Source organism: Schistocerca piceifrons, chromosome 2, assembly GCF_021461385.2.
Source record: "Schistocerca piceifrons isolate TAMUIC-IGC-003096 chromosome 2, iqSchPice1.1, whole genome shotgun sequence".
In the NCBI taxonomy this organism is placed as follows: domain Eukaryota; kingdom Metazoa; phylum Arthropoda; class Insecta; order Orthoptera; family Acrididae; genus Schistocerca; species Schistocerca piceifrons.
Genome location: NC_060139.1, coordinates 77,430,323 through 77,442,495, shown reverse-complemented (window position 1 = coordinate 77,442,495; position 12,173 = coordinate 77,430,323). Strand labels below are relative to the sequence as shown.

General features: G+C 45.8%; 1 pseudogene; it reads right to left on the bottom strand.

The window, feature by feature from the left end:
- LOC124775161 overlaps positions 1 to 180 on the bottom strand; it is a 108,782-nt pseudogene extending 108,602 nt beyond the window's left edge.
- Between the last annotated feature and the right edge of the window lie 11,993 nt (positions 181 to 12,173).

Here is a 12,173-nt window from a genome sequence, read left to right as displayed (position 1 = left end):
AACTATCCGTCGTCTGGGAAACGCACTCTCACTTCCAAGGTTGCGTGAAGGTGGTTTATTGTGACAAGGCGGAAATCGGCATCAAAAATATAAGGAGTTATGTCTCCGCGTACTGCAGACACTACTTACAGCCAGTCGGTGACAACAGTACACGGCGGACGACTTGAGACAAACGACTGAACCGCTACGGCCCTGGGCAAGGTACTTAAGAGGGCCGCAATCTACTTCCCCCAGCAGTGAGAGCTAATGTCACCGTCACGTATTTCCTACAGAGCCGGTCGTCAAAGAGACGTCTAAACATGACTGGATCTGTAGCCTAACATCTCGCATGATAGCAGCGCATTGACAGTGCTCTTACGGGTTATAAAGGCCTTACACACGCACCAATTTATCGACCGACCGACCAATATCGTGGCAGCCTGCACACGTCGCGACCGACTGCACTCCACCACTACAACGCCGCGCACGTTGTGATTTGTTTATCTTAAGTTCACTGAGTTTTCTTATGTTCTCCGAGATCCGGCACGATTTTGCATAGAAACAAAACTGGGGGGGGGGGGGGGGGTTTAGAGGTAATATGGTTAATAAAGCCGAGAGAAAGCTATGGGCAATGTAGTAGCTAATGCAAGGAAAGAAATTTACCCACTTTCTCTTGTTTGAGAGCTGACGCCGAGGATCTTCGTAATTATCTAAGTAAATGAATCTTGCATCTCGCAGCTGCTGAACGTTATCAAACCATCCTAACGAAAAGAATACGAGTCGCTTAGATGCAAAACTGTCCAAGTCCACTTTTTAAAAAAATTGAGTTGGCAACTCTGGATTGTAGAGCATGACATTTTACACATTCTTAAAATGCTATTTATGCTCAAAGCTCTCCATGTCCTATGGAAAACAGCTCACGAAAAGTGTGGTTAGATTCAAAACTGTCCATGTCCATCAGTAAGTTGGGTGCAAAACTTGCCTTGTACCTTTTGACAAATAGCATTGAAGGCTGGGGTCATGTGACTGTAATGCAAGATGGCTACCATAAGCATGTAAACATTGTACTTATGTGGTCTTTTACAGCTCTTTATTCTGAAAGTTATACACATTCTCAGAATGCTATAAAAGTTCAAGGGGAGCCTAATATAATTCTGAAATCAACTTACCAGTGTCCGTATGCAAACATGGGAAACACTTAGGACACACAAACTCGAGCTGCATTACGAAGACGGTTGTTCCTATTACTGAAAAGAAACTGGAGGATGTTTCAAAACTCCTCGAGAAACACTATGGTGAGTCCTGGACGGAACGTGAATCCCTGTCGTGGTACATGACATTACTAGGTTCCAGCGGGTCAGAGGCATCAGTTGAATCAGAATGCCTAGCAGGAGAAGATGAACACATTGTTCCAGATATGATGTATTAAGTGGATTGCAGTTTGTCAGTTGTTACACCATGTACCTTCAGAAATATTAAAAGAAATTAAAACTGAATACACAGTTTTATGTTCACCCCATATCCTCTCCTCATGTACAACTAGTCAGGTTCAAAACTGTCTATGTCCATTTCAGTTGCATGCAAAAGTGGCCATCTGCAAAGTCAGATGCAAAACTGTCCAAGTCCATTTTTATTTTGCTTATATCTTACGTGCATTGAGTTCCCGATTTTTTTTCAATAGCCCAAATGGTTTTGTACTAATCCATACTTATGTATACAAGATACAGTGTAGGGCAGTGTGTATTTACCCAGTGAAAACAGTTTTTCCACTTTTTCTCAAAACCGGTTGTGGAGGACATGGACAGTTTTGCATCTAGGCGACTCATACAGAAATGAGAGAAGCTGTAAGCTGCGAGTAGAGGCTGTTAGTTACGTTACGATTTCTAGTCAGTGGCAGAAGTTAAAGAGGATCTCAGATCCAGTGCTGCTGCATCCGCACAATTATTAACTAAAATGATTCCTAAAACATGCAACGTAGTTTATAGCTGACTGAAGAAATAAATCATGGTAAAGCAAAATTAAACAAAAGACTTTCTTGTAAACGCTATAAATTTATCTACGTATGTAGCATGAAAGGTGATCTGTAACTTCAAGAAACTTATTTAAAATTCGAAAAAGAATTGCTACACATGGTGGTGGCGCAAAACATTTGATAAATACAACAGATAGGCTACATGAGAAACGAGACATTGAAAGGTGGCTACACTGAGCCACTGCGCCAGAGATTGCGCTAAAGAGTATTATTAAGCCGCCTCCACAGTGCTTGTCGAGAGCTCGTAGTAGTCAGTGCCTGTCGAGGTCTCGTGGTAGTCTGTGCTGAGATGTTGTAGCAGAGAGTGTTTGTTGAGATGTGCTATTAGGCAGTGCTTGCTGAGATGTGATATTGGAGAGTTCTGGTTGAGATATAATGTAAGGATTAGAATGATTTTCATCAATATATATGAGGTAACTAACTCCGTTTGTTTTTTATTTCAGTGTCCTAAATAATGCGTCATTACAGGTTCAGTCAACAAAGCATCTGGCGTGTGTTCTTGTATTAGAGTGTAATTCTACTTTCCTTGAGCAATTATGGTATTTCTAATTTTCTTTTATCACGTCAGTATAATTAGTATTTAAAAATTCTTGTCTTGTTGGAGAAGAACCGTGCCAGATGTACGTTGAGTCGCACTCCCACATACAGAACAGTTATACTTGTGCTTTGGTTTAGTAGGTTTTATAGTTGCTGGGGACTTAATTAATTAACTGTGTTTACGAAAATTTTCATTTCATTCTTTGTTGTTGTTCTTTGCAGTCAGATAGCGTAATAATACTAGTCAGGGTCAACCGTTTACGAAACAGCGTAATCGGACATACAGCTGCTAAATACTAAAAATATTTCAATCATATTTAATTAAGCCCCCATGCAACATTTAGCAATTGTTACAACCGAAAAAAATAAATCACACTTCGTTCTTCGAAGCTGAGGGCTTGGACATGGACCGATCTTTTCTAACACTTGTAACAATGAAACAAGTATACTTTATGAATGAACGTAAATTAAATGTCAATATTTTGGTTTATAGATTCCATTTTCGATAAGTATCGGAAATAAAAGCCTACAACAAAAATACAGACCGTCGACGAACTTTTATTCTATGTGCCACACGAAATCGTAATGGATTCGTGGAAAATGAAAAAAAAAAAAAGATACAGTTGTTTTATCTCTATTGTTATACTCCTTGTACGACGTGTCCCACAAACATTTGCAGTCTTTATAAATTTCTCCAGAAATTCTAATTTCCGTCCGCCTCGTACCCTGTCATTTGTTCTTGCCTCCCATGCAGCGGATCCGGGTTCGATTCCCGGCCGGGTTGGAGATTTTCTCCGCTCGTGAACTGGGTGTTGTGTTGTCCTCATCATCATTTTATCCTCATCATCATTTCATCCTCATCACCGTCACGCAAGTTGCGCATTGTGGCGTCGACTGCAATAGGACTTGCACTCGGCGGCCGAACTTCACCGGATCGGGCCTCTCGGCCAACAATGTCACACGATCATGTGTTACAACTACACTTAATACCACGCGCAGTGACAAAAGACGATCTTCTGTTGGGTGGATGACACAACAGCGCTACGGACGGCACGGTTTGTTGGGTGGAGCGGCGGGGGGGGGGGGGGGGGGGGGGGGAAGGGGGCGGGTCAGCCGTCGAGTGGTCCTATCCGCCCTACATTCGATAGGGGAAGTTCGTCGGTCGGTCGGTCACAACGCCTACCCACGTCCAACTTGACTCTCGGTTCTTGTGTGTATAGGGCCCTGAACCAAAACGACGACAGCAACATGCAAAGCATAGAATGAACTCCTCCGAAAATAACGGAAAACAGTGCAACTGTATGCTGTCTGCGCTTTCGAGCACGACACTTGCAATAACAGGATCAAGTTGTTATAAAGTCTTTGTAAGCGTGTCGCTGTGAGTAGGAATGTAACCGTTGTAGTACGCACATAGTGGAAGTCAATTCGATTTTCACATTTTTTTTTTTGTTCGACGTTTAATGTTCTGTGAATATGAACAACGTCAAGCGGCCAGGAACCTCGAAGTCTCCATTACAGGTCCTTCTACACCTGTTTGAGGTTAACAGGTTGCAGCAACATAACTTCCAGTAGACCTATACATGGTCAAGTATTGAGCTGGTAAACTTAAATATTACGTGATTCGATTGTATGAAACAGAAACAAGACAGTATAATTACAGTTTATTGCATTTCATCTTAAAGAAAAGACCCCTTGGGGTAAAGCTAATTTGATGGCTGGCTCTGAGCACTATGGGACTCAACTGCTGAGGTCATTAGTCCCCTAGAACTTAGAACTAGTTAAACCTAACTAACCTAAGGACATCACACACATCCATGCCCGAGGCAGGATTCGAACCTGCGACCGTAGCGGTCTCGCGGTTCCAGACTGCAGCGCCAGAACCGCGCGGCCACTTCGGCCGGCAGCTAATTTGAATTGTGTGTGTTGTGGCGTAGCAAGACAGCCACGCCACGGAAGTAGCCGAAAGGCACGCGTTTAGCTCACGCAGGCCAGAGATAGGTCTGTAACAGGATACGTAATGAATGCTATAAAGAAAAGTATGTAGCTTCTGGAATACTTAACTTTAATCCATCCTTGGTACATCGCTCTTGACTATACAAGTGAGACTCTTTAGATACAAGCTATGTAAGGCTAATGGCGCCTTGCTAGGTCGTAGCCATTGACTTAGCTGAAGGCTATTCTAACTATCTGCTCTGCAAATGAGCGAGGCTTCGTCAGTGTGCATCGCTAGCTACGTCGTCCGTACAACTGGGGCGAGTGCTAGTCAGTCTCTCGAGACCTGTCGTGTGGTGGCGCTCGGTCTGCGATCACTGCCAGTGGCGACACGCGGGTCCGACATGTACTAATGGACCGCGGCCGATTTAAAGCTACCACCTAGCAAGTGTGGTGTCTGGCGGTGACACCACAGTGTGTTCACTACTTCGAATCATTCATGAAGTAAACTCGGGCAAGTAGGCGGCGAAGGGCGAGAGGTGCATCCGCCTCTCCGGAGTGCGGGGTGCAGTTGCCGAGGAGCGTCGCGTGAAATCGTCGATGACGGAGTCACCAAGGGGGACCAGTGCACTGGTGACGGTGCGCTGAACCCAGTAGCTCTGAAGTGCCCTTGACCTAGGGGCGAGGTCGGTGGGCGAGCTGCAGCAGTCCCCCCCCCCCCCCCCCCCATTCCAGAGGAGCCGGTCCGGGGCAAGAGACGGGCTCCCACTTCTTTTTTATCACTCGTATACAATGGCGACACCAGAGACGAGTGATATTAGTGCGCCTTCGAGAGTTTCTATTGCGCCTGATCCATCTCAACAGGACGAGCTGGGACAGGCTGAGGAGGATTACACAGTAATTAGGAGACACTCAAAAATTACGTTGCTCCTGGAACAAAGTATTAAAAACGGAAAAATAAGCCAGGCAGCAATATTGCAGATAAAGAATGAATTGGCTGCATGGGCAATTGCCCATGCTAAATTGGAAGGAAGAGTAGAAGAGCTGGAGAAAGAAAACACCCGAATAAGACAACAGCAACAACAACCAAGCAAGACCTGGGCGGCGGTGGCTGCACAAGCCCCCACCAGACAAAATAATACAAAAGAAGCAATTGACAGGGTAACAAAGAAACAGGAGACGGCGGTCTTTCTTAGGACCTTGCCTGGAAAAGACACAAGTGTTAAAAGGATTCAGGAACTCCTGACCACCACAATTGACCCTGTCAAAGACAAAATTAAGATAAAACGTGTCAAACCAAGCCGCAACTCAGTGATAGTAGAAGTTGCGTCTGAAGAAGACAAAACCAAATTGCTTGAAAATCCCAAACTAAATGCAGTTGTTAAATGTGAGCCCCCAAAGAAAAGGAACCCCTTGGTCATACTGTATGACGTTCCTACAATAATGACAAACGAGGAACTGTCTGAAGCAATAAGAAAACAAAATTTTGAGGATATAAACGAAAACGAATTCCAAAGCAGTTTTAAACTAAGATTTAAAACGAGTCCTCGGGACCAGGATGTCGTACATCACGTTGCCGAGGTCTCCGCAACAATGTGGAAAAAAATAACAGTACTGGGCAGACTATACGTGGGATTCCACGCTATTAATACTAAAGACTACATTGTGGTACCTCGTTGCCATAATTGCGGCGACTTGGACCACATCCTGAGGCACTGCACCAGGGGGTCGGCCTGCTCCAAATGCGGTGATAATGGACACACCCGGAAAGACTGTAAGGCCACAGGTGTCTGCATCCCTTGTAAGAGTCGTGGCAAGAAGTCTTGTGGAGCCACAGGGCGGAACTGCCCTACCTACAGGATGCTTGAACAAAGATTGATTTCACGTATCGACTATGGCTGAAAACGGCATACCATGCAGCATGCCAAAGCATAAATCCCCGAGCAAAAGGAGGAGGGATGCAATGAGAGCAAGTAGGTTCAGGAACTTCCTGAAGTCGCTCATCAGCGCAGACGTTCAAACAGTTGACAAATCAATACAGACAGTCCCCCACCAGGGACATTGGCATTCAAACTGAGCTCCCCTCAGAGGTCAGAGCACCCTCCTCCCAATGCCGGGACACGCTGCCGATTAAAAATCCACAACGGCAAGAGCATCCTGTGGTAGTGACAGATAAAATTGCCAAACCCATCCAAGAGAGCATAATAACAAGCTCCACCGCCAACTCCGACACCAAAGACAAAGTGGTTAGGTTGCCACCCGTGGACCCGGTGAGGGTGTACCCAAATCTTGAGTACACCATGCAACTAGCTAGACTGGAGCAGCCGACTACCCTGACCGCTGCCTTGCGACATGTGGTCCGGGTTGGACATGAGTACGGACGAAGGGTAACCTTCTCGGTGATGGAGGCTGTGGACAGGATACAATTAAAGTCGGTGAACCTCCCCACTGACTTCGGAGCACTGCGGGACCTACTCAAAAAAGTCTTTGAAAGACGAGGAGAGAAATTCGACCTGGATGACATTTACCATCAATCAGTAATAGCAAACGGCCGACTGGCTTATGACTGGAACAAAACCTGGCCGCATGACCATATACATACTTATTTTCCGTGACGACCAGAATAAAAATCGGACAACTCAACACTCATAACAGTCGACTAGTAATGCAGGAGCTCCGAAAGGAAGTGGTGCAAAAGAGACTGGATGTACTCTGTTTACGAGGAGCCGTACTCTCTGGCTGGAAAAGTTGCGTTCACTGCCGCAACATGGCAAACTGTTAGCAGTGGGGACATCCCCAGAACGGCTATTCTAATAACAAACATGGCACTGCGTGCAACCCCCTTGTCACAGTTCTCCAATAGTCACTGCAAAGTCGTGGAGATACAATTTCTGGCTGGAACTGTTATCATTATTAACACGTATTTCCAGTACGGAGAGAGAATCGAACAACATATAGACCATCTAGTGAGTGTGGCCACGGCGTTGCGGGGACGCAAAATCATTATAACTGCCACATAAACGCCAAATCCCCCCTATGGTACAGTGGCACAAGGGATGAAAATGGAGCCAAAGCTGAAGAAATGATAATGGCTCTCCAACTAGTGGTGGCAAACAGACCAGGTAATCCCCCCACCTACGTGGCTGGAGGAGGACAGGGTACCAACATTGACGTGACGTTGGTCACGCCAAACACAGTGAATATACTCCAAGAGTGGAAAGTGGAAGATAATGGCACCACTAGCGATCATAATCTAATCACCTTCATGGTTGGAAATAGAGAGTGCCGCTGGGCCATGGGATGGGAGGTGCAAAGGAACTTCAGGAAAACAGATTGAGAACGCCTAGCCAGAGAGTGCGACATCCCTCCATTACCAGAAGGAGACGAAGGACAAGACATGAATGTGGACGACAGAGCAGAAGGACTGGTACGCGCAGTAACAAGAGCGATTGATGCGGCCGTACCAACCAGGAGAAGAGCCGTGGCGGCCACACCGGCACCATGGTCAGCCGAACTGCAAGAACTACGTCAGTCAGTTAGGAGTCTGAGGAAGCACTACCAGCGCAGTGTCGTCTGGTGGGAAAAGCAAAGATGGCTGCAGTTATACCGGGAGGCAAAAGAGAACTTCCAAAAAGAATTACAAAAGACCAGAACAACTAGTTGGGAAAATTTTGTAACCAGTCAGCTGGCCCTCGATCCTTGGGGTGTGCCATATAGATCGGTAAGGGAGAAGATTCGTTCCCCAACAATGATATCAACGCTCAGGCGCGGGGACGGGATGACGGAATCCTGGCAGGAAACTGCCGAGGTCCTCCTCCGGTCGCTGTTGCCTGACGATGATAGAAATGAAGACACTGAAGAGCAGCGTCAATTACGAGATGAAGACCTTCATAGGTATGGAAATGATGTGGCGGTCCTCCCCTTCTCTGAAGAGGAAGTTGCTGCTCTTATTAAGTCCCTAAAGAAGGGAAAAGCCAGACGACATTGTGGCTGAGGTAGTGCAGTTCTTAGCCCCACAGTTAGTTGCGCCACTCACACATATTTTCAATGCATGCCTCAGGCAAGGCAAATTTCCAAAAATATGGAAAACTGCGAACGTGGTGATCATTAAAAAGGGCCCCGAGAAGGACCCTGCAGAGGCCAAATCCTACAGGCCCATTTGTCTGCTGGACGGCTTTGGCAAACTACTTGAAAAGCTACTAGCGGACAGATTGACTGCTCACCGCATGCTGCACGGGGTGAGCGACAGGCAATTCGGTTTTAGGCCGGGCCGATCGGCATCTGATGCAATCGCCCTAGCGGCCGAGGTCTGTGACTCAGCCCCGTGTAAGTATGTTGTTGGCATCATGGTGGATATCAGTGGCGCCTTCGACAACCTGTGGTGGCCTTCGCTCTTCTCCTGATTACGGGAGAAGGAGTGCCCAGGGCTGCTATATGGGTGTCTGAGGAGCTATTGTGAAGACCGGGAGGTACGGCTATCATCCCCTAGCGGGAAAGTCCGGAAAACTATCACCAAGGGTTGCCCCCAGGGCTCCGTGTTGGGTCCCCTTTTTTGGGACATCCACATGGAGCCTCTTCTGGAGAGCTTACAACAGAGCGAAGATGTGCTAGAGGTGATAGCCTACGCGGACGACCTCCTCCTGCTGGTTGGCGGCCGAAGTCGCGAGGACATAGAGCCAAAAATAGAGAGAGCAATAGACATACTGCAACTATGGTGCTGCAGGACCAAAATGACTATTTCACCAACCAAGTCGACTTACTTATTACTAAAGGACAATTAATAAGAAACCCGACTGTGAGAATTGACGGTATACCTGCTCTTAGGAGACGAGAGACACGTTACTTAGGAATCATCATCGATGAAAGGTGGAATTTTGCAAAGCACATAGAAACCGTGACCCAGAAAGCACTACAACCACTAAATAATCTGATTACCATAGGACACAAGAGATTCCACCTCCCGCCTCAATTAATTAAACTCTACCACAACAGTATACTGACATCAATAGTGGGTTACGGTTCGGGAGTCTGGGCTCACAGGCTCACGAGGGTGGTGCCTGCTGTGACGGTGAGGAGAGTACAAAGGAACATGATATTAAGGTCCGTGGGAGCTTATAGAACATCTCCAGGAGGAGCCCTGTTAATCATAATGGGACTCTGTCCCCTAGATATAAAGATTAGGGAACAGGCGGCTTGGTACTGGGTAAAAAAGGATGTTATCACCAAGGTAGAAGAAATTATGGGAGCACCAGTCAGGGACAAAGGTGAGATTAGGGAAAGAGGGGTAAACCTATGGCAGGAAATATGGGAGTCGGATGAAACTGCTAGAAGAACCTTTCAGTTCCTAGCAGGTGTAAGGGACAGACTGAAAATGAAGTACTTTAAGGGAATACGGAATCACCTATCCCCGCAATGTTAATATATGCCTACTATAGGGAACATTTTCTCACAAACTACTGGAGACAGAGAGGTAAAAATTTTACTGTATGTGCATTCGTATGTTACAACAATACTGAAACAACAGTTTATTGTCAAAGTATTTTCTTACAGAGATATTGTACATTTATTTTTAAGTAAATTTTTTCCATCGCTTTTTACTAGACTATCACCCCTAAGTCTTTTGTAAATCAAGTAATTAAAAAATCGTTGTTTCAGTATGTAATAGGGACCTATGTCACTACGTCATAAAAATTTCAGACTTCTAGGTTGACCAGTACCTGAGATAATGTTCCTAGATGAAGTAAAAAGTAAACTTACGGGAAACGGAGAAAGAAGATTAAAACATTCCTGATCCGTAGCTAATACCCCCTTCACAGTCTTCATAATCATCTTCAAGTCTTCTTTTGGCACCCCTCTGCACCTGTCTTGCTTTTTTCACTAATGTCTTGATTATATTATCAGCATGCCTTAGTCTGTGCTGATATAAAAAGAACATAGCACGTACCGTACAGGAACCAACACACATACCCAACTTTTGAAGGACCTGGCATTTAGTTATATTTCCAAGATTGAAGGTTGCCACAGCATCATACACACCAAAATGTAGTGTATTAATTCCGACAAACACTGTTTTTGGGAGACGATGGCATATCACACTATTCAAGCACTCGTTGGGGTTCTGCGTTTTTCCGTGAAGACATTTCATCAAAAGACTTCTGTCAGCCAGATCTCTGAAAATGGGCTTTATTTCTGCCATGATGGCTGATGGTAGACTGTGGTGGTGAATGTATTTCTCTCCTGTTGTTAGTCCCCTATTGTATTTACACCAGCTGTTTTCACCTTTGGGGCACAAACCATGTTGTGGATGCTCATCCGTGGATGCGGTGTGGAAATATAAAGCCCATATAGCTCTCCTCATTTCTTCAAGATTGCCTGTATTTTGCCTGATTGCAAGGCCATAGCAGTTCTGAATGTGGTCTATTATGGAATCAGTCAATCTTCCTCTGCCATCCAAGGTTTTCCCATCATCTAGTTTTTTCCCTTTCATAACTGATTTTAACCTTCTCAGCCTGGCACCCATTCTCTTCTGCACATGTCCTATACATTCAAGTTTGCTTATATTTACACTGTTCCCATATGGTTTGCTTTCCAAAACTTCTTTGAATGCTTTAGAGTCACCATCTCCCAGATATTTGACATAGCGAACATTATACCACTGTGAAGAGCGATGAAAAATTTTCTTCACCCCAGCAACCTCCATGCCACCACTACTACCATAATAATTAGCAATACAGTCATCACTGTGTTCATTTTTCAGCCTGCCTGTGCACCTACAGTATTTAGACATTATTGCAACATCAATAACCTTGCCAGTATCAACACTAGTTGCTGTTACAACACCATTGTTGGAGGTGTGGCCCCTTTTCTGCCACGTGCCATCAAACGCCACTGTGAGGTCACGACTGCCGTCATTTTCTTCCACTGCTTCTTCCACAGCAACCTGCATTGACTTCTGTGCTACATCTTCAACTGCAGATCCTAGTACATAATTGTAAGCTTCAAACTTTGAAGGTGCACTTGGAAGATTTAGAACACCACATAGCATATCACCAGCTGCTTTGCCCTTACCAATTGCTCGCAATCCATAAACTAACCTAATATTTACACTATAAAGTTCAGTTTTCTTGTATCCATTATTTACAGTTACTGAAACCGAACTTGGAAACTTACAGCTGTATTTACAAACACTGCATATTAAATTAAACTGGGACTGCAACTGCTGTGTTCGGATGCAGGCTGAGTTGGCATCCCTTCGCTCCCAGCTTCAGGCAGTGTTGGCTTCGGTCACACAGCTTGAGGCTGTTGCCAATGGGCATCACTGTGGGGGTCGGGATGGGGGTTTGTCGGGGACGGCCAGCTCGTCCCACGCATCCCCTGATCGGACTACGACTGTGGTTGCCCGGGATACTGCCCGCATTGAGGCTGATCCCTCACCTGTGGTAGAGTGGGAGGTCGTTTCAAGGTGTGGCAGGGGGCGAAAGACATTCCGGAGGGCTGAACGGAAAGCCTCTCCAGTTTGTCTGACGAACCGGTTTCAGGCTCTGTCTCAGGCTGATACTGATCTTCGGCCTGACATGGCTGCTTGTCCTGTTCCAGAGGTTGCCCCTCAGTCTGCAAGATCCGGGCAGTCGCAGAGGGTGGGCTTACTGGTAGTTGGGAGCTCCAACGTCAGGCGCGTAATGGGGCCCCTTAG